Here is a 27907-nt window from a genome sequence, read left to right as displayed (position 1 = left end):
ACAATGTGTTGGAACAAGCCGCTCGCCCACCCCAATCTGGGCGTCCAATAGTGACGCTGGATGCTGACAAGATGTTTCTTGGTGATAGCGCCCCCCTGAGACGCATCCTGTATCCAGATGAGATGGGGTGGAAAGCCTTGCTCACCCAGGGTCTTGCGCCTGGGACTGAATTTTTCAGGTGAGCAGGGGGAAAAACAGGAAGTACTCCTTTTTAAAAAAGAGAGAGGGAGAGGGAGACCTGGGTGGCTCAGTCAGTGAAGCATCTGCCTCAGGCTCCGATCAGGATCCCAGCATCCTAGGATGGAGTCCCGCATCAGGCTCCTTGCTCAGCGGGGAGCCAGCTTCTTCCTCTGCTTGCTGCTCCCCCTGCTTGTGCTCTCCCTCTCTCTCTCTCACAAATAAATAAATAAAATCTTTAAAATAAATAAATAAAAATTTTTAATTTAAAAATAAAATTTTTTTTAAAAAGACACTGCAGCACATGCTCTGCCCTCAGAGAACGGAACTCGTCATATCAGGGGCAAAGGTGATGTGGGCATGTTCTAAGTAACAGGGTGGGACACGGGAAGCTTCAGAGGAGAGCAGGACTGGGTAAGGCAGAGCCTTCTTCAGGCCCTCAAGGCTGCAGGATTGTTCCCCTTTCCCCTCCAACCCTGGGTATCCTGAAGCATCCTATCTACCTCAGTTTTACTTTCTCCAGAAGAGCTCTGAGTTGTCCGCATCCCTGCTACCCTCTGAAAAGAGGCCGGCTCCATGGGCATCCCTCTGAGAACCACAGCAGGGCCGGGCTTGCTCCCATTAATCAGGCAGCTGCCCTGGGGGAGGCATAAGAGAGGTAGAGCAGCTCTGTGGCCAGTGAGCCCCGCAGCCCAGAGGCTTCTCACCAGAGATTGTCATGCTCACAGGCCGTTCAACGAAGCATTCAGCAGACCACCTTCCACGCGGCCCATCAGGGATCCGGGATCCTTCTGCCCGCAGCTGACCACTTGCGTCAAGAAGGAACCTGTGCCTCGTCCCCTCCCATCTCACTGGTGAGAACTGGTCAAGGGGCCCTGTCTGGATGCAGGGGGGACCAGGGCCATGACCCCTGGCTGGGCAGCTGCTGGCCACCACAACTTCACTCAGTGGAAGAGGAGCAAGAATCTCCCCAGGGAGGGAAGGAAGTCTTGGAGGATGAGGGCAGTCACGAGGCCAGGCTGGGCTGGGCTGGGCTGGGCTGGGGTCAGAAACGGAGCCAGGCTGCAGGGCCCAGCGTGGTGGGGCCACCAGGTGCCTGTGGATCATACCTTCCCCAGAAAATCTTCGGTGGAATTTTGGGAGTGCATATTGTTTTTGTACCACTGGCTCCTTTTAGGGGAGCTAAAAGGCACTGAGTTCTGCATCTGGTCTTAGGTGGAGAGAAAGTAAGACGGCCAACCTTATATCACATAAATGGGCAATCCTGACTTCAGGATAGCCTGGCATCATGCATGCAAACTTTAATACTATCGTATAGTTTTGCAATCGTGGTCCCAAAATTAGTATCCACGTTTTGCTCATGTGGATGGAGTCTGAAATGGAAGTTGTAAGGAAGGTATACTGGGTTGAATAGCATCTCCCAATGAATTCTTGTCCACATGAAGGCTCAGAAAACGTCCTTTTGGAAGGAGGGCTCTTGTAGGTGTAATCATTCAGATGGGGTCATGCTGGGTTAGGCTGAGCCCCAAATCCAACAGGCCCAGTGTCCTTACAAGAAGACACACACGGAACACCATGTGAAGAGGGAGGCAGAGATCGGAGTGGTGCATCTGGGAGCCAAGGAACAGGGAGGACTATTGGCAACCGCCAGCGGCCCGAGGAGGAAAGGAAGGATCCTTCCCTAAAGACTTCAGAGACAGGATGGCTCTGTAGCCTCCCCAACTGGGAGAGAATCAACTTCTGAGATTATAAGCCCCCCAGTTTGTGGGAAGTGGTTACAGTCACCCCAGGAACAGATACAAAAGGAGATGGTCAGAGGGGAAGGTTAATAACATGAGTGTTAGAAAGTATAGTCATCCGTGGTTCCCCCATAGCCCATCCCCGCCTCTCTCCTTAGTTCTGCACATTTTTGCAACAGACTCTAACTCTCTCCAGCTGGTTGTCCCTGACGCATCAAATACAGCAAGTCTGGAGCCGAAGGGATGCGTCCACCAGGCACCCTGTTCTGCTGGGTTTTCCTTATCTTCTCCCTCGTCCACGGGCCCAGGCTGCAAGCTCTGCCATCAGGCCCGCCCCTCTGTCCTTCTGTACTCAGGCATCCAATCCACCTCCCAGTCCCTCACTCCTGCCTCCCAGGCTCCCTGCTCTGAAATGGGCCCCTTGCTCTCCTTTCTCCCTGCAGTGCTCCTGCGCCTCCCTGCAGATGAACTTGGTATAACTCAGGTCGGGTCCCATCACTCCCAGCTGAGGCAGGCCTATCTGCTCACTCCTTCCCCAACTTCCCCACTCCCACCTTCTGCCAAAAAGATGAGTCTAGATAGATCCCTCCAGTACAATCAAGTTCTTGACAAGGATGTCTGAAACTATCCCTTATGACCCCCCTAAATTTAGGCCCGGTCATTAACCTCCTCTGATAGGCAGAAGAACCAGGACTGAGAGAAGATGAACTTGCAGGTGGCAAAGAGGGGGCTGAAGGATTCCCCCAAAGTGAGCCAGGTCTTCAACTCGGACTTAGAGATGAAACATGGACTCTCCCCCAAATCAGCCTCCATCAAAATTATGCCTCCATCAAAAAGGATGAATACCCAACTTTTGTAGCAAATGGACGGGACTGGAAGAGATTATGTTGAGGGGAATAAGTCAAGCAGAGAGAGTCAATTATCATATGGTTTCACTTATTTGTGGAGCATAACAAATAACATGGAGGACATGGGGAGATGGAGAGGAGAAGGGAGTTGAGGGAAATTGGAAGGGGAGGTGAACCATGAGAGACTATGGACTCTGAAAAACAACCCTCAGGTTTGTTTGAAGGGGCGGGGGTGGGAGGTTGGGGGAACCAGGTGGTGGATAACGGGGAACCAGGTGGTGGATAACGGGGAAGGCACGTATTGCATGGAGCACTGGGTGTGGTGCAAAAACAATGAATACTATTACGCTGAAAAGAAATTTAAAAAAAAAAAGAAAGAAAGAAACAAAACCAAATAAAACAAAACCCTCTCCAAAAAAAACAAAAACAAAAACAAAACCAGGTATCAAAAAAACAAAAAACAAAAAACACCAGGTATCATTGTGGTAATAGTGAAAGAGTAGTAATAAAAAAATGATATTGTTTGGAAACTGGGTTCAGCCCGTAGGTTTAGAAGTTGATCCCTGCAAATCCCAGCACTGAAACTTCTCTGGAGTCTCAAAAGGCTGCTGTCAAGCAGGTCAGAGGTCCCTGCTGACTGCCCTGGGGAGCACAGGGGAATGGGACATCCCTCTGAGGGGCCTTTCTTGAGAACCATTGTACAAAAATGCTACCTCCAACATGTCTGGGCAACAACACTATTGTACCCCTCTTACCTAATATGTTCCCTCCGAATTCATATATTGAAGCCCCCAACTTCCAGAGTGATGGTATTTGGGGGGGGGTGGTCTTTGGGAGGTAAACAAATTCTTGAGAGTGGAGGAAGAGACAGAGCAAATTTTACATACACAATCAGCTTGAAGGTAGGAAAAACGATGCCTTTCAGATTTTAAGCACCTGATTTGTGACCTTCTGACCCATAAAGTTAGTGTCAAGAGGTAAAACACTGCTAGCCTGCGTGCTGAAGGTCCTAAACATCTCCTCTGATGGCTGTGTTAGTTTTCTAGTTCGGTATATTGAATTATCCCAAACGTAAGACTTAAAGCAACACCAACTGGTCAGCTTACAGTTTAGCAGGTGAGAAGTCCGTGGCTTTCGTGGCTCCATCCTCTGCCCAGAGTGTGCGTTACAAGACTGAAATTAACGTATCCATTGGTAGCATCTCTCTCCCGAGGCTCTAGGAAAGATTCTGTCGGCAAGCTCACTCAGGTTGTTGATCAGGATGTTGGATGAATGAGTTATGAGACTAATGTCCATGTTTCTTTGCTGGCTGTCAGCCAAGGGTTACTTTCACCTCCCACATGCCACCTGCCTTCCCTGCCACACAGCCCCCTCCACCTTCAAAACCAGCAAAGGAGAATCTCCCTCCCACTGAGTCCCTCCTACACTTCGAATCTCTCCTGATTAATCCTGGCTCACCCACAATAAGCTCTCCTCCTTTAAGTCAACTGCTGGGGACCTTAATTACATCTGTAAAATCCTTTCACAGCAGCAGCTAGATTAGTGTTGGATTGAATGAGTGGGACAGGGTGTGTGCAAGGAGCAGGGATCTCAGGAGCCATCTTGGAATTCCACCTACCGCAATGGCTTGGCCTTGGCTCATTGGCTTCATTCTCTTCTTTATCCAGAAAGAGCAGGAAAAGGTCCCTTATTCTAATTATTTCAATATGCCAGAAAATGAAACTCATTTTGGAGCTGACAATCTATTCTGTGGCCAAGTTGGAGAAATTTCAGAGACCAAAATAAAAGCCAGCCTATTCTGAAACCTGTTTGTGCAGCAGGGTCCAGCCTGAAAACCTCTTACCAGCTATTACTATAACCAGGACAAGGGGACAGCTCAGGCACTGCAAGCCATCATAGGGCTCTCCAGGGACAAGTGGGGGCCTGCACGGGGGACCCAGCTGTCCACTCACCAGCACTCACTGTTCTTAGAAGGAGCTCTGGTGGGGCGCCTGGGCACCTTCAAAGAGTGACCCTGACCCCAGCATTGGCACCACCCAAGAGCTTGGAGGAAATGCAGAATCTCAGGCCCCAACCCAGGCTTCTGAACCAGACTCTGCCTTTCAACAGGATTCTAGATAATTCATGTGCATGTCAGAGCTGAAAAGCGTGGTGGAAACCGCTCACCCAAAGCCACTCATTCTGCTCCAACGAAAGCACGGAATAGGCCACCCCTCCCCCACACAGCCGCACCGGCTCCCTGCCTAGGCTGAGCCCTGATAATGGATTAGATCCATGTCACAGCTCGCCATGGGGGAGGAATCTCCTAACTCGGGCAAGGAGCCTGAAGTCGCTCCCATTTCCTGGGGTGCGGGGCTGAAGCTGGTGAGTGAGGGGAGGGGGTGTGGGTTGGCCAGTCTGAGCTGCTCTCGGACCTGCAGGCCTTCTCTGGAGGCACAGGGTAGCGAGTGCTGCCTGCACAGGGTCAAGGCAAAATGTGGAATTGGTGATGGGCGGGGGTAGTGAGAGAACAAGACAGGCCGGCCTACTACTGACTACATTACTGACAACAGCTTCTGAGTCTCCTGTCCCAAATCAGTACAGATCTGCTATGTGTCCAGAAAGCCGGGCACTCCCGAAAGCAGGCTTCTGCCACCCATCCCTGGGCCCTTTCCTAATCATGACTTTACAGCTCTCCACCTAGGGGGCCACAGGTCAGCAGCTGGGAGCAGCTGGGAGACAGGAACCCTGTAGTCTGGCAACACCAGGGCTCCAAGCCCGACTCCCGACTCTCTCACCACGTCACGGTTTGGGCAGGGTGCTTAATCTCTCTGGGGTTTCCTGCAGCAGCCAATCCTGCTGGTTTGGCTTTCCCTGTCAGATGCCCCACACTTATCCATGGCCAGAGAGTCTGGGATGGTCTAAAGCCCCCCCCCCCAAGTGCCCTTTGGGCCGCCTCTGTCATCCACGCATTCTGAGAGGACAGCACACAATTCAGGAGCTCCAGAGCCCCTTCTCCACCGGCAGGTTTTCTGACAGACAGTGAGGGTGGATGGCCACGCAGCCTCAACCCTCAGCCTGAGTGCTGAGGGGTTCTTCCTACTTGCTGGCCTTGGCGCCCCACGGCCTGCTTCATGGAGGGGCTTGTGTTGGCCCTCAGGTTTCCAGCGAGAAGATGAGGCTTCCCTGACAGAATGCAGCTCTGCCGTGTGAGGGAAGCCCTGTGGCTGGGTGAGGGCCTTCCCCTGGGACAAGAGATCCCAAAACCTGGGCCTTCAGGGGTATCTTCTTCAGGACAACGCCGGCTCCAGCAGTTTCCAGAAAGAGCAGCTCTCTTGCAGCCTTCGTAGCTGGTGGCCTGCATTTCTGTCCTTGGTGCTTATACTTTGACCAACAAGGTGACTTCCAGCAAGGACCTTAAGAGTATCTCCCTCATAGGACTATAGTGGGGGATGAGGGAGAGAGGGGAAAAGAGTCAGCGGATGAAGAGTTTAGGGTCTAAAGGTGTGACGCCCGCTCCCCAAACACTCCTCCCACAGACTCTTGCTGTCGGTCTGGTTTTGACATACAGCTGGCATCCCTCTCTCTCCAAACCTCATGACCTGCCCTGCGAAATCAGGAACTGAATGGCCCTGCTTCAGGGGCGGCCTGAGCACACGAAGGGCCCAGAACTCTCGGCCCCCCCCCCCCCCATTAGGTATGCTTTCAAGCCTGATGGACATTCAGGGAGAATTCGGTCCCTTTGAGTTCTTTTTGTGAGAAGAGCCAAATTTCCACTTGACACTTAGTCTCCACTCCAGATATCACCAGGCCCAGCCCTTAAGCACGAGCTCTGAACTTCTATTATGCAAACTAATTTCCTGGTAGGAAAGAGTCAGCTCCCAGAGGGGGCTGGTGTCTAGACCTGGATGGAAAGGAGTTTAGGAAGGTGCGTGCTGAAGGTCTCCCAGCTTTGCCCCCAGTCCCTGCTGGGGACACTAGGGATGGGTGGATATTCCAACCTGGCCGAGGATGGGGTCGCCCAAGCCCCTCGCACTCAGATCCCATCTATGGCTCTCAAGGTGACTCAAGATTCCCAGAACTGCTGGTCTGTGAAGGAGATGGAGCCCTTTCTCACATCATGCTGTCTGCAGGCCTGGAGGCCTTACCAGGAGCTTGCTGACAACACAGCCTGAGGCAACGGTGCCCAAGACAGAAATTTGCCTTTATCCATGTGGTGATGGGCTCGTAAAATATATGACATTTCCCACCCCTGTGCTTAAAAATTGGCAGCATTTATGTAGGTGCTGGGGCTGAGAGCAGCTGGCCTTCGAAAGCACCAATTTTTTCAAAGGGTATTTTCGTGAGTTGTTGTTTTGGAATACAACAGTCATTTTCTTATTTTGAGCAGTGTAAGAAGAAAAACATCACCTGTCCAGGAAAACCATTGTAAGATGTTGTGTTTCAAAGGAGCTAATTTTGGATGGGCCTCAGAAGTTTCTAAGAGTTCTAGAACGGCCGCTGTTCTCAGAGGGAAAGAGAGATGCGTCCCTTCACCCAACAGAGGCTGTGACATCTCGAGCCCACTTTGTCATGCTTTCCCAAATGTCTCATTCATGCAATGGGTTTTATCGAGGGGAGCAAGTCCTCCTTGGGGACACTCAGGAAGTCAGTGGGGTCTTTTTTGTTGTCACCATGATGGCGTGGACACTGACAGCATTCATCAGATACAAATCAGGAATTCCAAGAGACTCCCTCCTAACAAGAGACTCACACCACATCCCACATGATTTTCAAACATCTTCTTCGACATCCGTGTAGGTGAAAATCTGTTCCTTGTTCCCTGAGCGTGAATCAAACAACATTGCTTTTTTACATTTACTTTTTTACACGGTTTCTAATAACCCTGAATCTCCCAGGAATCAGCCACTGCATACATCGAGAGAAGGGAGTACTTTGATTTGTTTTGAAGCTTTTCCAAGGTCCAGTCTCCAGCCTGGACTCTCAGGGTATAGACACCACTGTTTTCAGATGGCCAGGTGGACAGACAGACCTGACAGCAAACAGCTCAGGGAGGAAGCCCATGCAGATGACCATGGAAGGGCCTCCTTCCACTCCTGGGGAGAGAAAGGGGCTTTCCCCTCCTGCCTGAGGCCTCCCTCTCCTGGGCTCTCTACCACAGCTCTGATGGGAGACAGGAGAAGCTGCTGGTAATTTGGGTTCATCACAACATCTCAAATCATTTTTCAGTCTCTTGGTCCAGCCCCTTAGACCCTCTGCCAAGTACTTTTCTGCTCAGTTTTTCAGACCCCAGGGAAATGTTATCTGAATGTTTCCAATTTATTTATGCTCAGTTCATCAAAATGCCATTTTATAAGAGCTGTTTAACCTCTGAAAGGTCTGGGAAACTTGCCCCTGGTTTATTTATATGTGAGAAGCAAGCTGGGTCTTTCTGTTAAGCTGGCATACCCTGCTGTGCTGCTCCCAACTGCCCCCCACCCCCACCCGGGGCTGCCTGGGCAGGCTTATTAGATGCAGACCAACCAACCCCAGGCCATTTCAGGGCAGGAGGTGAGGCTGGGTTCCATCCTGGCCAGCTCACCTCCACAAACAGGAGAGAAATGCTGGACACCAGCAGGAGATCTGAGTTCCCAAAGGCAAACATTTTGGGGAAGTTTCCTCCCCAGAGAGCATTCCTTAAATGCAAATGAGAAGTCTCCCGGAGTTCTCCAGATTGAAGCTGGGAGAGGGAGGGACACATTCTGAACCTTCAAAGCTAAGAGTCTCATCTTCCTCTGCTATTTCTTCCTGACTGGCTGGGGTTTCAATGGGATAGTTTCCTCATTGTCCGGAGCCCTGCTAGATCCAGGATCCCCTTCAAGAGAGACCAAGGGGACGCCTGGGTGGCTCAGTGAGTTAAAGCCTCTGCCTTTGGCTCGGGTCATGATCTCAGAGTCCTGGAATCGAGTCTTGCATAGGGCTCTCTGCTCATCAGGGAGGCTATTTCCGCATCCCCTTTGCCCCCACCTGCCTCTCTGCCTACTTGTGATCTCTCTCTGTCAAATAAATAAATAAAATCTTAAAAAAAAAAAAAGAAAGGAGAGGTCGAGAAGGGTCTGGTGGGGCTGCCTCCCTCCCCACCTACATCTCACTTCACAGCGCAGCCTGAAGTCTGCGAGACTTGCTGGAATCCCCCTCTTCCCACCACTTATCCACTCCCCCCCATCAGCAACCCTCCAAATATAAAGATGGGGATAGCTTTTTCACCCCTACTCACTTCTCCTCTTTCACCTCCAAGGCCTAGTCCAAGCCTTTCCTGGTTGGGAGGAGGGGGAGCACCAGAAATCAGAAAACCAAAAATCACTAAAATTAAAAACAGAAAAATAAATGGAGACAATGAATGAAACAACAACAACAAAAAAAAATGGTTCTTTGGGGCAAAAAAAAAATCAATAAAATTCACAAGCCTCTAGCAAGACTGACAAAGGAATAAAAAAGAGACAGAAAACATAAGTTACCAGTATCACCCATGAAATGGGACAAAACTATAGATATAGTGAATTACTTGAGTAATAAGGAAATACTATGAAAAACATTTGCTCCATAATTTGACAGCTTAGGTAAAATAAACCAGTTCCTTGAAAATTACCAACCACTACAAGTCACGCAAGATGAAACAGATACTATGACTAGCCCTATAACCGATAAATTTAACTCTTTTTTAAAAGATTTTATTTATTTATTTGACAGAGATCACAAGTAGGCAGAGAGGCAGGCAGAGAGAGAGAGGGAAGCAGGCTCCCTGCTGAGCAGAGAGCCTGATGTGGGGATCATGACCTGAGCCAAAGGCAGAGGCTTTAACCCACTGAGCCACCCAGGTGCCCCTAAATAAATTTAACTCTTGATTTAAAAACTCCCCAAAAAGAAACCTTCAGGCCCAGATGACATCATTGAAGGGAATTTTAACAAATGTTTTAAAAAATGATAACATAAATTTTACACAATTTCTTTCAGAAAACAGAAAACTCTTCCTGATTTATTTTATGAACCTAGTATTACCTGATACCAAATAAGACAAAGACAGTACAAAAAAAGAAAATTCCAGACCAGTATAACTCATGGATATAGATGCTAAAATTCTTAACAAAATATTAACAAATAAGACTTAGCAGTCTATGAGAGGAATACCATATGATCAAGCAGGGTTTATTTCAGAGATACGAAGTTGGTTCAATACTTATAAATCAGTCAATGTAGTCCACCATCAACAAGTGTAAGAAGACAAATCACAAGAATATATGTTCACATGAAAATTTACACACAAGTTTTTATTTTTGCTTTTTTATATATAACACCCCAAAACAAAGTGATCATGAGGTCCTGCAGTGGGTGAATGGCTAAACAAACGGGTACAACCATAGTATGGATGGACCAGCCAGGGGTCTACAGATTCAGATATATGGAGAGGACAAAGAGAGGGTTTAAGGAAGTGGCTCAAGTAATTATTAAGCCAACCAGCTCTAAATCTGCAGAGCAGGCTGGCAGACTGGAAACCCAGGGAAGAGTAGATGTTGTAGCTCAAACCCGAAGGGAATCTGCGGACAGAATTCCCTTTTTCTTGGAAGAAGTCAGTCTTTTTTATCTTAAGATCTTCAGCTGATTGGACCAGGCCCATGGACATTATGGAAGATAATCTGCTTTACTCAAAGTCTGCTGATTTAAATGTTAATCTCACCAAAACAAAACAAAAATGAAAATCAAAAAACAACAAAAAGAAACTAAGCAAAACAAAAGCCCTTCACAGAAGCATCTAGAATACAATTTGAGCAGCTATCTAGGTCAATATCTTGACCTAGCATCCCAATGGAGTAGTATTTGGCAATAAAAAGGAATGGGCTATGGGCACACACAACAACTGGGAGAGGTCTAAGGAGAATACTGCTGAGTAAAATGTTGCAGTCTCAAATGGTCACATCCTCTGTGATTCCATTTACATAAATTTTCAAAATAACAAACATACAGACATGGAAAACAGATAAGTGGTTGTTGGGGGTTAGGGACGGTGGGGAGGGAGGGTAGCATGACTTTAAGGGGAAGAACAAGGGGGACCTTTTTGGTGATGGAGCAGGTCTGTGTCTCAGCTGAGTTGGCACTTTCAGGAATCTATATGTGTAATAAAATGGCATAAAACCACACACACACACACATAGTACCCAGGCCAGTTTCCTGGTTTTAGTAGCGGACTATAATTATGCAAGATGTAACCAGTGGGGTGACTAGAGGAAGGTTACACAGGAAGCTTCGGTGCTGTCTTTGCAACTTTTTGTGATCTATAAAGATTCCAGAATAAAAATTTAAATAAATAAAAGAACCACAAGGATTTTTAACAGAGTCAATAAGGGAATCTTCAACAATGAACACATTTTTCTCCTAAAATAATGGACGCTTTTCTTTTCTTTTTCTTTTTTTTTTATAAGAATGTCCAAAACTTATCCCTCAGAAGGAATTAATTGCAATATCAATTAATGCACTGATGCCTGTTAATAACCATTAGAGGAAGAAGCCGAGGGAACTTACCTGAGAAGCAAGCATGAGGAGGCCCTCTGCCTGGATGCCACTGAGGTGGTCGAACCCCTGGGCTGTCAGACTTGCCAGACCCCCGACGGAAAACTTGAACCCTGCACCTGCCTTCTCATTCTCTCCTTGGGTAATCCAGGAATTGCAGGGATGGCAGTGGTGGGCCCATGGCAGAAGGAAACAACCACTTGGGCACCAGAATTTGTTCCTTTCTACCTCCTCACCTTCTTAAGAAAAACCAATTTCCTTGTATCTATCCAAACCAACAGTTGAAAAGAAATAAACACCACTGCCTACAAAGGCCACACAAATCTGTTAATAGATTCCATTCATATGAACATATTAAGCCCATGAAAATGACAAGCCCTTCCTAAAGCAAGTTATTTATAGCTATCAGAGTGGACAATTGAAAATTAGGGATGCTACTTTTGAAGCTTGTAGATTTGTTTAAACAGACCCTTCCGTTATGGGACTAGACTGTTTTCAAGCTGCCTTTCAAGGAATAGTCTAAAATAAAAATAATCATGTAGGGGTGCCTGGGTGGCTCTGTCATGCAAACATCTGACTCTTGATTTCAGCTTAGGTCATGATCTCAGGTCAGGGTCATGAGATTAACCCCCAGTTTGGGCTCTGTGCTATGCACGGAACTTTCTTAAGATTCTCTCTCTTGCTCTCTCTCTGCCCCTCTCCCCTACTCATGTGTGTGCTCTCTCTCTAAAAGAAAGAAAAAAGGCAGGAAGGAAGAAAAGAAGACCATGCAGAGAGGACTTTAGGAACACCTAAAGGAACTGCCAAAAAAGAGCGTAGCAACTGATGGCCTCAGTCAAAAGGGTAGAACAGATGTGAGATAACACAACAGGGCAGGCTCATGGAGAAACAGCCCACAATCGTGAAGCTTGCCTACAATGATGAACTGTGTCTATCTACAGTCATGAACTTTGTCTACAGTGATGAACTTGGTCCACAGTTGTCTACAGTAATGAACATTGTCTACAGTGATGAACCTTGTCTATGGTGGTAAGCTTTGTCTACAGTGATGAATTTTTTCCTACTGTGTTCCCCTAATCTCTTTCCCACCAGCCTTTGGCTCCTTCTTGCCCATCAAGACCCTCCCAACACTCTGACCCTATCAGGCTTTAACTGACCTTCCAGGGCTCTGTTCCTACTGTTGGGGCTTCTTCCCACCCCCCATCCTGGGAAATGAATAAGCAGGGTTTGGCTGACTCTGCCTCCTGCCCATGTTATTTCAGCTGATTCACTAGATACAGTTGGTACACAGCTTGGAGTACTGATGCAATTCACTTCACATTGGATCATATTTCCCTGTGTCATTAAATATTCTTGAAAAACATGATTTTTAATGGCTGCTAACATTGCCAGCACCATCTGCTTGCTTGATGTTGGCATCGAAGCTGGCAGACCTCAGTGAGCGTCCCCGTGGTCTTAGACCCATCCAGCAGAGAACATACACCCACGTGTGGCCATTTCCCGGCTTTCCATATTGCACACTACCCCCTTCACACACACACAAAGCTACTGTTTTGAATCTAGGCATTTAAATATCAAAACATGATAGCCACAAAAAAAGTTTTTTTAACCCTTACAATAAGCCATCTTGACTTTCACCTAAATTTCCTTGTCCCTGAGATATTTCCGTTCACTTCAGTTCAGACAATGGAAGAATGAACTTTCTTTCCTATATGACCAGGGATAGACAGCTAGCATGCAGGCCCAAGAAGATGGTAGTAAAAGGATCCTTGGATCTAGATTTTTTTAAAAATAATTACGTTTACCGCACATAAGATGTATCTATGTCCAGAGGCCCAAAACAACATAATAAAATAAGTCATTAAAATATAGTATTTAGAATAAGGCAGTTTTCTATCCATTTGAATAGCTATTCAACTGATTAATATTAAAATTATTATCACAAAATTCCTTGCCTCTTAGGAATTGCTCATAAGAGTTAGGGTCAACTTTTTAAATCCTTTCAGGAATAATCAGACAGAAGCCTTCACAGATGGACACCTGGGTGGCTCGGTCAGTTCAGCGTCTGCCTTCAGCTCAGTCATGATCCCAGGATCCTGGGATCCAGACCCAAGTCGGGCTCATTGCTCAGTGAGGAGTCTGCTTCTCCCTCTCCCTCTGGCTCATTCTCAATCTCTCTCTCTCTCTCTCTCTCTCTCTGACAAATAAATAAATAAAATCTTAAAAAGAAAATTTAAGAAAGAAAGGAAAGAAGAAAGAAACCTTCATGGATTCCATCTTCCCTCTAAAGAAGAGAAAGGACATATCACTCCTGTTGCGCCCCTTATTAAAGATTATGAGATTAGGATTAGGATTAGGATCTAATTCCTTTCTTCTTGATCTGGGCAGGCTTAGGACTTGTTTTCAACCAAAACTATGGAGCAAAACAGTCACATCTTATTTACAAAGATAAGACATAAAATGTGATGCAGTTTCCACCCAGCAGCCAGAAGAAGCCTGAGGCCCATGTAAGAAGTCTGGTCCCTCTGAGGCCACCATGCTGTAACGTCAGGCCATACCTAGGTATTCCAGGTAACAGTGCCAGAGATAAGGTCCCCACTGGTAGCTGGCATCAACCACCAAAATTACAAACAAGCCTTCAGATGATTCCAGGCCTCAGCCCCCATCACCACCAGATTTTGTGTCTCCCCAGCTGAGGCCCCAGACACTAGGGAGCAGAGACTGGCCCATGAGGCCAATGGAGATTGTAAGGTGTTACTATAACAAAGACATGGAGGCAAATTTGTCTCTCCTAATCGTGACTAATAAATGCTCAAGAAAACTAGAATTTCCCTAAAATCTTGCAGCCTGTGAATGAAAAAAAAAAAAAAAAAAAAAAACTGATGAAAATAAGGAGGACATGCCCTAAAATTTGCAAAATTCAGAGCTCTGTGAAAAAGTTGGATTGGAGAACTTGGTCAGAAGGCAAGCTGGGAGCTTCTGGCATCACATTCAAGTCTAGGCCTTGGAACTTCCAGGGGAAGTCTGGGTCTGCTAAGTACTGTTTGGAAGATTATGCCAAACCCGTAGGTCCAACAGATGGTAGGACAGAAACGGGCTGTCAAAAAGACTAGTTCTACCCCAGATGTGCTTCCCATCTGGACAGAAACCAGAGAAGAGCCTTGGTCCTTTCTCCCAATGGGTGAGACTCATGGTGATGGGTGGCAAAAAAAAGAGAGAACATTAATGAAACAACATGGTGGCCATATTCCCTTGTAAATGTGCTCCAGTGTGTTCAGGTTCTCACCAGTAACCCCCCTACCCCCAGTCAGATACGACACAGCTCCTCCCTGGAGGCAGGTCAGCAGACTGGGTGGAGATAAACAAAGTCTTTATCCCAATGCTGCAGGAGTGTGGGGGTCAGTCCACCATTTTCTCCAAGATACCGTGCTGGAATGTGAGCTCAGAGAGTGAGCTGGCCCGGCCTCGGGAAGGAAGGTCCAAGTGACAACACCTCCCACGTGTTTGCAGCTCTCAGCTGCTCGGAAATTGGGTGCCCGGCCTGTACTGGGAGGGTCTGCACTGGGCTCACTGTGTCCTTTCTCTCTCCTGATGGAACTGTTCTCTGGGAACAGGCCCAGCCTGGCTGTCTCTCCCCTGGCCGCATGCTGCTTGGCACAAAATGAGAAGCTGTTCCGGGGGAGTGTTGCCTCTAGAGGGGGCAGAGATTGTAGCCATTTGGCATGCTGGGAGAGGAAAGGCCATGCACTGCCCAGCACAGGGAGGAGAGGGAGGAGGGAACACATAGAGCAAAGCTCACCCCAGACACGCCTTGGATTTTTGGAAGCCAGTACAGAGTAGGAGGAGGCATCAAGGGCTTGGGGAAGGGGGTCTCTCTCTTCCTGGTCCCTCTTCTGGACATGAACCCTCCATGCTTTGTGTCCACACCTGATCTTAGATGGGAAGATCAGACCAGGGAGGTAAGCAGGAAGCAGGTATTTGGCAAGATTCTGTTCCTAGAACTACTGCCAGATAGACAAAAACTAGGGATCCGTTCTTTACAAGTAAAAGTATTAACACTTCTCTTCTGTGGACAATTTTCGAGGACCACTGGCCCCTGCCCCCAGCCACCCCATTTCGCTAAGAACTCCTTCAGTCTCCAGGGAGCAGGACAGCAACTCCTATTTGGATATCTTGGCTCATCTGTTACCAGTGACGGCTACCTCCTTTTGATTCTGATACACTTCCCCATATACAGAAGGTGCCTAATCAGTGCTGGTCAAATCAAGGGAAACCTTAGGAATGGCTCATATGGATTATAAGACCCTTGCCCACCTCTGACGCTGAGTTGCTAGCTCTTAGGGTTTTCTGGTGCCTGCCAGCATGACAGGTGTCTCCTGGGAGGACACCAGCCTGAGCAGGGCCACCTCTGCCCCTGATGAATGCAGGCAGCTGGCTGATGCCTGACCAGCCAGCTGCACCCACAGCCTCAGGAGTCGGCGGAGCCGGGGGGTAGTGGGGAGACTTCTGTTCCAGCAGATCTGAGCCCTTTGCGCAGTGGCTGGTTACGGCTTCATTAGCGGGGTGAGAAGCCACCCTTCACTGCTTGACCATAGGCCTGCTGGTGGGGAGGGGGTGCAGCACAGACACAGTTGCTCTCCAAACATGGGGAATATAGAGACTAGAGGAAATTCATCTGCTGCAACGGCAGCTTCCAGTGCACGCTGGGCCTCGTCCTGAGGAAGTTTCCCATTCCTGGCAAGGATGTGCCAGAGAGAACATTCTTCTATCCATAAGCCACTTGCCCCCTCATTTGCATTGGCTGGCTGCCCTCTCACTGACCAGGGTTCAGGTCGGCCAGGCTCCAGCTCTGTTTCCCACGGGCAGCCCAACTCTCGGCAAGGATAGCCAAGGGCCTTGGAGCCCCCGTCCAGTGAGTTCATTCATTCACAGCAGCCCCGGTGTCTACTTGCCATCCTGCTGACATGTCCCTCCAAGAACTACAAACGGGAAAAGGAAGATAAACCATGGCCCTGAAAGCGACCCGTGATGCACTGACTGCTGTCCCACCTTGCACCAGTTCTCACATACCAAAGAGAAGAGAATAATCCCTCCAACCGATGAGTGCACAGTAAAGGACTGGGGACATGGCCGGCTGCAATCGCCATCTCCCTCCCTTGAAAGCGACTCCTGCAACCTTTATTTCTAATGACCCCAATGTCTGACTCACCCCAGCATGCTGATTCTTCCTGCCTGCTGCGGTGATGGGGTGAGATGGCAAATCTCTGGAGCTCCCCGCTCTAGAAGGGAAAGTCCGGGCACCCCAGATTTCCAGGGCCTGGCAGCCTTGGGGTCTGGCTCTGTGGCAGAGAATCAGGAAGGCATGACCTTGGTAGTCCCTATTTGGTCGCCAGCCCAGCCGCCTGTGCTCCAAGCTGTGAATGAAGAGCGTGACCCTGAAGAACTCCGTGTCTTAAAGTCATGGACAAGGTATAATGCAGGTCCAGTGGAAATGGGGTTAAAGGAGGATATTTGGCAGATTCTGGCAGATTCTAGCGACTTCCAGTCCCAAGGCTGAGGGCCCAGCACCTCCCTCACTTTCACTCCTGTGAATGGGGCAGATCTGATTGGAAACAAAGAGTTCCATTTCTGAAGGTCTTTGCAGTGAAGACTGAAACTCATCCTTTCAGGCCTGAGGACCGGAGGGAAGCAGCAAGCGCCCGCAGTCGGGGAGACAGCCATTCTCTCCAGCGCTGGGAATTCGGAGTATGTGCACTGATGTTAGCAGGAATGGAAAAGCTGCAGAGTCTGGCCGCATGGCCAGATGGCAAGAAAACCCAGCACCATGTTTGGACAAACGTGCTGCTTTTATTTCCATCCAAAAAGCACCAGAACGCGAGGAGAGAGCTGTCAACTCATCTGGGCAGGATATAGAAAAATCAAAACCAGGGGCAGAACATACACACGCTCACTTCCAAAGGAGGACTGAGCTCCAGAAGGGTCTGTGAGGGCCCCAAGGGCTGTCTCACTGAGCCGGCAATTCAAATTCACCAAAGGATAGATGGCTCCAAGCTCGCTTTCTTTCCCTCCTTAAGGAAGATCTGAGTGTCCCAGGAGGCCCCATCTAAAGGGTTTTTTGGTTATCTGTTTAGTGTGGACCAAACTGGGGCAGCCGTGTGACTACAGTAAGCTGCTAAGAGAGGGCAGCACTAGCTCAAACTGACACCCAAACACCTGTTTTTCTTGTTAAGTAAAAACAAGTTAATAGTCACAGCAAAACCATGAAAGAAAACCGCAAGTGACCTAAGGATTTCTGACTCACCCCGTAGCCTGAGTACTTTGTGACATTCCACCAAAAGCCATCAGCCACCTGCAGCAGCCCTGAGAGCTGCTGATCAGCAATCCTTTTGTCTCCCTAACTCGGGGTAATTACCCATGTGTGCCTACTCCCAGATGGCTCTTGCCTTCAGATAAAAAATTTTTTAAAAAGGCGAACAACAACAACAAAAACCCACCTTCCCCCTAAGCCCAAATGACTAAGAAAAGCTGGCAGGGACCCTCCCTCAGACCATAATTGTGGGAAACCTCTTGCAAAACAGTTTCCTCTGCAAGATAAACTGTGTCTGTTCCCAGCAGCCAAGTGCCACGCCCAAGAGAACGGTGAGAGATTTCCTTTAAGAAACCTCGAGAAAACGCCAAGAACATTCACTCTTCTCTGCACAGGGATTAGCTGCGAAGAGTTACTTACACCCTGAGTAACATATTCTTCTTCTTCTTCTTCTTTTTAATCTTACAACAAACAAACAAACAAAAATACAGCCTCCAGGATAGGCACAACATAAGCCCCGTTCTGGAAACTGGGGTTAATAAGCTCCAAATCAGTCTTGGGCTCCTTGTAGGGGACTCCTCTTAGGGGATAACCTCCTCTTAGGGGACTGGCTGCCACACAGCAGGCACTGGTCAAGGCCCTTTTCCTTGTCTGTAGGGCTAACTGCCAGAAGCCCAGCTGTCCAAGATTGCACCAGGGCCAGCCAGGGTCCAGGGCCATCCTACAAGAGGCAGGCAGCACGACAGTCACCACGCTGTGTCCTGTAGCTCAGGAGGTGTGGTCACACCTGGCAGGAACTGGGCCTGGGCCACAAGCCAAAGGCTGTCCGCCTGGGGCTCGACTATGGGCAGCCATGGGCTATGAAGTTGCCTGTTCCCAAGCACAGACCTAGGGGCGACTGGGGCCCTCTGTCCGCATCAGAGTTTCCTGCTTTTGGTCTGATTATCATATGGAGTTCACAGCAGAAGAGGGGACAGCCTCACCTCCGTCTGCCTGTGGCCTGGCTCTACCCATGGGCCTCCAGATGCTCCATGCACCTGCCGTCCCGCACCCTGCACCAGGCTGGGCTCCGTGCAATTCCCTGCACAGCTTCGGCTCCCAGGGAGCACCTCTGCCTGAGAGCTGCCAATGAGCACAGGGGTTGGGGGTCTCTCAGCCAAGGCAACCTGTGGGGGGGTAGGAAGACACAGAGGACAGGAATCCAAAGGGACTCCCTGGAACACCAGGATAAGGAGGAGTAGGGGACTCCAAGCCCCATGAGGTGGAACCGCCCTGACTCGTGCCTGTGGTGTGGGCACCGTCGGAGGACACAAGAATATCTCTGTGCTGGGGAGGGGGGGCAATATCTCCCTCCCAGTCTCTAAGCTTTTACAGTATATTTCCAATCTATGATCTTTCAATACAGGATCACAACCAATTTAGGGGGGAGGCAGTTCTATGAGCCCATTTTACAGATGAGGAAGCTGAGGCTGAGTGAGATTGCGTGATGTTTACAGGCCCACACGAGCCACAGTTGGAGACCCTGATCAATCCTGTGAACATCAGATGCTACCATGCTGTTTTGGGGTGCCCCATACTGGTGTGTAGCACAACGGGCCGTTTCTCACTTTCCTGCTGACTCCAGGCAGAGGCCAATACCCCGGAGAGAAAGGAGCTTGGAGGGTCTAATGCTAGACCCTCTGGCCCAGGGTGATCCCCGGCCCCCGGGTGTCTGAGGAAGAAGACAGTAGCAGGTGGTCTAACCCTCAGACCAAGGGCTTGTCTCCTGGAGAATATTCTTTGGGTCATGTCCCCAGGCAACATCTGTCACGTCACTTCAACACCTCAAAAGCGGGCTGAGTGTACCTCTGGCTGCAAGTGTCATGGTTTTAGCAAAGAGATTTCTACACATTTTTTTCTGCATATTTAAAAGAAACAAACCTGAATTTGAGAATCATAGTGTTCCACTTCTCCGGTTTCTCAGAATCTACTTCACCCCCTGAGACTCTGAACTTAGCAGTTAGCAGGGAAAGAAAAAAAAAAATCTGAGCCTGAAAGAAAGAGAAAAATTATCTCAGAAAGCCAACTCCCCTTCTCCAGACTCCCCCCACCCCCACCCCCAGCACTGCCTTCTTCCGTGTCTACGTCCTTAGAATGATGTGTCAAGTGACAATTTTGACATTGCTCAGGGGCAGCATCCAGCCTGGGTCTAAGTGCGCCCAGGACTGACTGGCTGTTGACCAGGAACAGAGAAACCAGAAGTAAGAAGGGCCGGTGTCCAGGCGTCCATACACCCTCTGGACATTACTGCTTACCACAGTTCAGATGATTTATATGACTTCACCTCATATACAAAGTCTTTAAAACCTGGATACCCTTAAAGTGAAAATAATAAAGATGTTAGTAAAAACTTCATGAAGCCAAGAAAGTGTGTGGAATGTTCCAGAAAAGTGCTCCTTCCCAGGCATCACGTTATTATTCTTGTTTCCACGGGGTGCCACACAAGGTAAATTCTCAATAAGCGTTCATTTTCTTACTCTTCTTTGGCCTGGGCCTCTTAAAGTAACGAGTCAAATCTTGACCTCTCATGTCACCTCAGGAGTGACAGGAAGAAAGCAAAAATCAAGATGGACAATTCTGACACCTCCGCCGTCTCCAGCTGAGGCTGCTGACTTGCCCCAAAAGCCTCACCTGTCCATGTTTGGAATCGCCGTTCTGGAAAGCAATGTGGCCGTCCGAGTTCCACCACTCACAGGCCTTCTGGTGAGCCACTGCTAGGAAAAAGTCAGAAACTTGGATTTATTTGCAAAGATGTTCACTGAAGCGTCCTATACAGTTGGAAAAAGTTGGCACCAGTATATTTGCCTCGTAATGCGGCAATGGTTATGGTACATCCATACGATGGAAGAAACAGCCGTGATTTCAAGATGGGGATTACAAGAGCATTTAATGAGAGAACCAGCGATGTGCTGTAATGTTAAGTGGAAAGCTATAGCTACACAAATTATATACACAACAATTCCAAGACTGCAATAAACTGGAAAGAAATACTATAAAATGTCAAACAACATCTCTGAATGGTAAGATGCGTCTGAATGGTAAGGTTCGTTTTTTACTTTCTCCTTTTTCCCTTTATGTTTTCTATGTATTATTGTCTTTGTCATTTGAAGGGCACGTAGGTGGCTCAGTCAGTTAAGCAGCTGCTTTCAGCTCAGGTCATGATCCTAGGGTCCTGGGATTGAGTCCTACATTGGGCTCCCTGCTTAGCAGGGAACCTGCTTCTTCCTCTCCCTCTGCCCCTCCCCCCACTCATAATCTCTCTCTCTCTCTCTCAAATAGATAAAATCTTACTTAAAAATTAAAACAAATTAATTAAAAGGCTATTGAAGGGGCGCCTGGATGGCTCAGTGGGTTAAAGCCTCTGCTTTCGGCTCAGGTCATGATCCTAGGGTCCTTGGATCAAGCCCCACATCGGGCTCTCTGCTCAGCAGGGACCCTGCTTCCCCCTCTCTCTCTGCCTGCCTCTCTGCCTACTTGTGATCTCTGTCTGTCAAATAAATAAATAAAATCTTAAACAAAACAAACAAACAAATAAATAAATAAATAATAAAAGACTATTGAAGAGCAACTTCCACCAAAAATAACAAGAAAAAGTTTCTCATAGTTAACAGTGCAAGTATGGACTAATAGCAAAATTTTGTCTGTGGAATTCAGTGGAATCCAGTCCTGCTCTAGCTTTGCCCTTGCAGAGCTGGGCCTGGCGTGTTGTGCCAGCTCCTGGCCCCTGTTTGCAACAGGAAGTGGGGCCAGAGCTAAGGCCAGGCAGGGAAGGATCACAGTCATGTTTGAAACTCACAACAAAATGTCTCCATACAGCTGACTTAGAGCATCCGGTTGCTTTTTGTGTATTTTTTTTAGGATTTTTTTCAATGCTGTATTGGGCTGCAAGACAAGGTTCCATAATTACTCTGTACATTGGGAGGTTTTTTTGTTTCTTCGTTTTTGATAAAAGGATGTCAGGTGTAAGCCATGAGGTATGTGAAGGTGCTGAAGGTGCTCAAGGACCCCCGTGTGGAAAATAACAATGTCCACAGCGTCCCTGTCCCACAACTCTGATCAGTGGGCACATCCACCCGGAGCGCCACTGGAGGGTTCTGAAGCTGCGCTGGTTGCAAAAGAGAGGAGTCTGGACAGATGGACAGACGGACAGAGGGACAGACGAGCCGGTGTCCCACAGAGACAGCCCAAAGGAGGGGCCGGTGTATCTCTCCAGGTCAGGACCCACGCAGCACTGAAGACCCATTGCAGGCAGCGCTACAGGAGACTCTGCATAACCACCCCCCTTCCCCCCAGGGCTCTCCATGCTGGCTTCCTCCACTCCCTCTTCAAATGTTTACATAATAAAACCTGCTTCTCCAATAGAGGCCAAAAAATCTGGCTTCAGACTCTTGCACACCCCAAACCATCCTGACAAACACCAGCGCAAGGAAGCCCGGCTCCTGATGCAGAAGCCAAGCCTCCCGGGGAAGGACGTTCTGCACCCCGCTCCCGAGCTTCTGGAAGCAGAAGAACGTGGCTTTGTGTGGCCCTCCTGGGAGCCGGCCCAGACACACAGTGCCGTGTCCACGAGAAGGGGCAGTGTTTCAAATGGCGGGGATGCTCCCGTCTACCCCGCTGGCCAGGCCACCAAGGTGCAGGGGTTCTTGAAGGAAGGCCACGTGGGATTCCTGCCATTGCCAGGACAAGGTGACAACCGCCCCGGCCTCTTCTGTTCTGTGGGCTGTGGGACCTACAAGACCTCTGTGATCACTGCCCTTCCCCACTCGGGGATCAGAGACCATGATGTGAGATCATGAACCAGGGCTTTAAAGAGTAAAGAAAAAGCCACACACATGCAAATTATCTGGATTCAACAAACAAAGAGTTTTCAAGCCATACAAAGTAATAAGCTAGGGACACAGTCACTCAAGATGGCAGGTAACAGGTAGATGGTTTCTGCCTCAAGTTGAGGAATCATGGGGGAGGGGGAAGGAACCCCAGGAATCAGATGAGCCTGGCTCTCCTCAGGGCAGACCCAGGGTGGTGAGGGCCGGGGCAGAGCTGAGGAGAGGGAGAGGGAGAGGCTGGGTCAGCTAATGACAGTGGTCCAGGGGAGGGCTGAGGAAGGCCGGGACCAGCAAGGGTGACTCTGGAGAACCTGGCAGAGAGAGGATACGGGGTGTGCAGGGCAGGGAGCAGAACGGAGAGGCCCCAGGGTTGCTGCCGCATGTCAGACTCAGCAACAGAGGAGATGACGGTAGGAGGTGCTCTCTTACCCTCCTGTAAGGAGCCATGAGGATTTCTGGCACTGACTTCGGGGCTGGGGCTACAGTGGACGCCATGCTCAGGGAAGCTGGTAGAGAGGCCAAGCTTCTACAGAGCCACACTCACACCCCCGTCACCAGTGTGCCCTGTGCAGGCAACGATCTGCACATCACAGGTTCAAGAAAAGGAAGGACACCTAGACCCATGCTTCCCAAACTGTACCCTCACCACCGCCACCATCACCACAAAAAGGGGGTTTTGTGGTCAAAAAGTGAGGGAAGTGCCAGTTTTCTTCCTGCGGGTATTTGCAGATCTATAAGGTGCTAATGAGTCTTACAATGGAAGGGACGCAGAGGGGGTGTTTTTTCCAGACATGCTTGACCAAGGAACCTTCGCAGTAAGACCCCTACACGCATCTGGACATTGGTTTACTGTTCTCCTTTGAAAGAAGAAGAAACAGGAATGAGAAGGGTGAAGGACTTGCCCAAGGTCACGTGACTGACTCACCATGAAGTCAGAAGCAGCCCCAGACCCCCTGTCTGCTCCCCCCAGGGGCAGCTGGACTGGGACTCATACCCATCCAGGAGACCTCCCAACATGCCCCATGTTCTCCTTGTGCGACCCCCTTTCCCATTACCCCCAAATGCAATGCTGTGAAGTAAATTTGGTGATCGAACCTTAAACCACGCGTCCCAATGCCGCATACACACGTGGGTCATATATTGTTTGGAATTACACTGCTGCTCATTTCAGCTTTGACATACATAGATTTCCATCCATTAGGAGCCAACAGAACAAGAGAATCCAATCAAAACAGCAGAGTTTTAAAACCATCGTGGAATCCCTGCTCACTGCCCCTTCGGGAAACCGTGTCGCTTACCCTCAAGGGCTCATGGGAAGGGTAGGGCAGAGAATCACTCCCCGCTGAGGCTCGGGACCAAGGGTGAGCCCTGGAAAAGAGTGTTTTCTTATCATCCTCACAGAAGGCTGGTGGCTGAGAACACTTTTTTTTTTTAAGATTATTTATTTATCTATTTATTTATTTGACAGACAGAGATCACAAGTAGGCAGAGAGGCAGGCAGAGAGAGAGGGGGAAGCAGGCTCCCCGCTGAGCAGAGAGCCCGATGCAGGGCACAATCTCAGGACCCTGGGATCATGACCTGAGCCGAAAGCAGAGGCTTTAACCCACTGAGCCACTGAGGTGCCCCTGAGAACACTTTTTTAAAATTTATCTGGGTATATAATTAAAAGAGCGTGGAGCCTGCCCTTTCCCCATCTCCCCTTTCTCTAATCTGGACCAGAAAACAAAAGGAATCATGCTCTTTTCTTGTTGGGCAGAAAGAAACTGCTGAGCTCCTTGTTGCCTCCACGGTGACCCTTGGAGTCAGGATCACCAACCCCTGAGATGGAGAGCACAACGAGGAGGAAGGAAAGGGCTCATAGGATTGCTGCACCGAAGGCAAGAAGGGACCAGAGAAAGGACAGGGCCAAGGGGAGCTCGCACCCAAGGGGCTCAGGTAGGACAGATGCCACCAGCGCCCCTCACCCACCCCAGTGGGTGGGGTATGCGGGCGGGGTATGCCCCCCCCATACCACCCCAATGAAGGCAGTGAATGGTGAGACTAGGATGCCTGGAGGAGGCTATCCTGCTGGCCACCTGCAGCCATGAATAACCCCTCCCATAAAGGCCCCAGGCTGTGAGACAAACGTTCTTCTCTCTGTGGACGAGGAGTGCTGAGGTTTGATGCACCCTTGCAGGAGCAACGCTCTCCGTGCCCTCCCATACTGGGTTAAGTGCCCTTCCTTGGGATCACCATGGGTAGAAATCTTGAGCTGACTTCTATCCAACAGCCCTCCCCATGCTGCTGTGTACACGTATGAGTAAGAGCTGCCGTAGCCTTGACTCTCCGTGCTCCCCAGGCTTACGCCTTAACAGACAGTCAATATGACTCCGGCTCGGTGTTGGCCCCATGCCAGGCCCTGTTGGAAACCCAGTTGTGGTGGCAGTTCGAGATGGCAGCATAACAATATCCTGAACTCGGCTCCTCCCACAGACCCATCCAATCTAAAAAAGACCTAAAAGACAGAGGAACAGCCCCCCCACACACACACAACAAAGGAGAAAAGGGTCACTAGAGACAGGTACAAGAGGAAGAGAGGTGGTGTCCCCCAGAGCCCCACCATTGGCTCTGCGACCCACGGTTGGAAGCGATCTCACAACGACAGAGTGTCTCCCCCAGGAGTGAGGAGTTTGCATAGCACATCAGGCACCCCCACCTCAGGACCTGCACTAGGAAGACAGCCCCCCAAACATCTGGCTTTGAAAACAACAGGGCTGACTTCCAGGAGATGCAAAGCGCAGCAGGGAACTGAGACTCTGCTCTTAAAAGGCTTGTGAACACACTCACTTACCCAGCACAAAGGCCGCAGTTTAGGAAAGCTAGACCTCACGCAAAGGAGAGATGCATCGGCTAATCTCTGAGCGTCTGCCAGAGGGACAGGGCCTTTGGGACTCTGTCAGGGATGGAGGGGCACAGCAGGTACCCTACCTTCCTAGTACCAGTGGACACCACACAGCCCCCTTGCTGCCCACCCCCGACCCACTAATGCCAGTGGGTGCACGCCTCCCCACCATGCTCTCCCACAGCTCCATTAAAGCCAGCAGGCACACAGTTCACGGAGGGGACACCCTTGAACACCAGGCTCTGGTGGCTGGGGTAACTGCATTTCTGAGTTCCTCGGGACTAAAACCATCAGAAAGACGGCTCTTGGCAGGCTACCTCCCAGGGCACAGCGCAGACAGCAGACTGAAACACAGCCACTCTTCCTGTGAAGAAAAGGTCTATTTCCTTCTCTGGATCTTTAGTCTAAGGGGCACATGTCAGGTTCATCACACATCGAGAGTCCGCAGAGCCTCCCAAGGAATGTAGGCTGGTTTCTTTGCACTCCTGCTGACCTCACGACAGCTCACTGGTACCTTCCAGAAAGGAGCTTGTCCGTTCATCTGGAGCTCTGAGCTTTGCAACTGCCACCCAGAGGATACCTCCATAGCACCTGGTTGGAGGCTAGCAGGGTTGGCACCTGGGGTCCCAGAAGGCCCCATATGTTTGCAGACTTTAAAAATTGTTGTTTTAGAGCGCCTGTGTAGTTCAAGTGGTTAAGCACCCGACTCTTGATTTTGGCTCAGATCATGATCTCAACGTGGTGAGATCAAGCCCCACACTGGGCTCCGTGCTGGGCTGGCCATGGAGCTTGCTCAAGATTCTCTTTTTCATTCTTCCTCTGCCCCTACCCTTACTCCCCACTGGTACGTGTGCTCTCTCCCTCTTTCTCTCAAAAATGAATGAATGAATGAAGTGAACTTTTAAAAAAAAGCTGTTGCCTGAAGCTCTGGCTTTCAATCAGCCTGAAACTAGGAGCTGATGGAGATCCCTCATTTCAGAACATCAGCACATCTTGGCAAACCCCCAACAACTGGGACCCCTCAAGGATAAATCAGCCTGCTTCGACAACCACAAAGGTTCAAGAGACAGCCAAGAGCTAGGACAATATCTTACAATAAGTTTCAACTCCTACACAAAGCCGATCCTTTAAGACTGGGAGAGGTAGCTCGTTCACAGAATACGCATACAAATGCAGAGAGCCAAAGAAAATGAAAAAGCAGATGAATAGAATTGAAATGAAAGAATAAGATAAAACCCCAGGAAAAAAAAAACCTTGATGAAACTGAGGTAAGTAAAACTCCTAGGAGAAAACGTAGGGAGTAAGCTTCTTGACATCAGCCTTGGCAATGATTTCTTTGGACCCAATTCTAAAGGCAAGGGCAACAAAAGTAAAAATAAACAAGTAGGATTACATCAATGCAAAAAGCTTCTGCACAGTAAAGGAAACTATCAATAAAGTGAAAAGGCAGTCTACTGAGTGACGGAAAATATTTGCAAATCATATACGATTAGGAGTTAGTATCCAAAATATATAAAGAACTCAAACAACTCAATAACAGCAACGATAAAACAAAAACAATTTGATCAAAATATGGGCAAAGGACCTGAATACACATTTTTCCAAAGAAGACATCCAGATGGCCAGCAAGCACATGAAAAGATGTTCAGTGTCACTAATCATCAGGGAAACGCAAATCAAAACCACGAGGAGATATCACCTCACACCTGCTGGAATGGTTGTTATCAAAAAGACAAGAAACAACAAATGTGGGCAAGGATATGGAGAAAAGGAAACCCTTCTACACTATTGGTGGGCATGCAAATTGGTGCAGCCACTGCGGAAGACAGTATGGAGTTTTCTCCAAAAAATTAAAAATAGAAATACCGCATGATCCAGTAATTCTACTACTGGGTATTTACCCAAAGAAAACAAAAACACGAATTCATAAAGAGGTATACACCCCTATGTTATTGTAACATTATTTATAAGAGCCAAGACCCAAGATATGGAAGTATCCTTAGGGGTAAATGGATCAAGAACATGTGATAGATAGATAGACAGACAGACAGATAGACAAATAGATAGATAGATATAATACTACTCAACCATAAAAAAGAATAAGAGAATGAGATCTTGCCATTTGGGACAGCATGAACAGACCTTGTGGGTCTTAGCATAAGTAAAATTAAGTCAGAGAAAGATAAATATCCCCTGATTTTATTCATATGTGGAATTTAAGAAAACAAAGAAAAAATAAGAGACAAAAAAAACAGACTCTCAAATACAGAGGACAAACAGGTGGTTACCAGGAGGGGGGGCAGGATGGGTAAAACAGATGAGGGGACGAAGAGTGCACGTATGGTGATGAGCACTGAGAAACGTACAGAACTGTTGAATCACTATGTTGTACACCTGAAACTAACATAACACTGCGTGTTAATTACACTGGAATTTTTTTTTTAAGGCGCAAAACTAATACACACAGAGAATAGATTGGTGGTTGCCCGAAGGGGAAGTTGGGGGGGGGGGGCGGGCAAAATGGGTGAAGGGGGTCAAAAGGTACAAACTTCTAGTTATAAAATAA

The sequence above is a fragment of the Mustela erminea genome, chromosome 7 (genome assembly GCF_009829155.1).
Source record: "Mustela erminea isolate mMusErm1 chromosome 7, mMusErm1.Pri, whole genome shotgun sequence".
Taxonomy (NCBI): domain Eukaryota; kingdom Metazoa; phylum Chordata; class Mammalia; order Carnivora; family Mustelidae; genus Mustela; species Mustela erminea.
Note: the sequence above shows the minus strand (reverse complement) of the source record.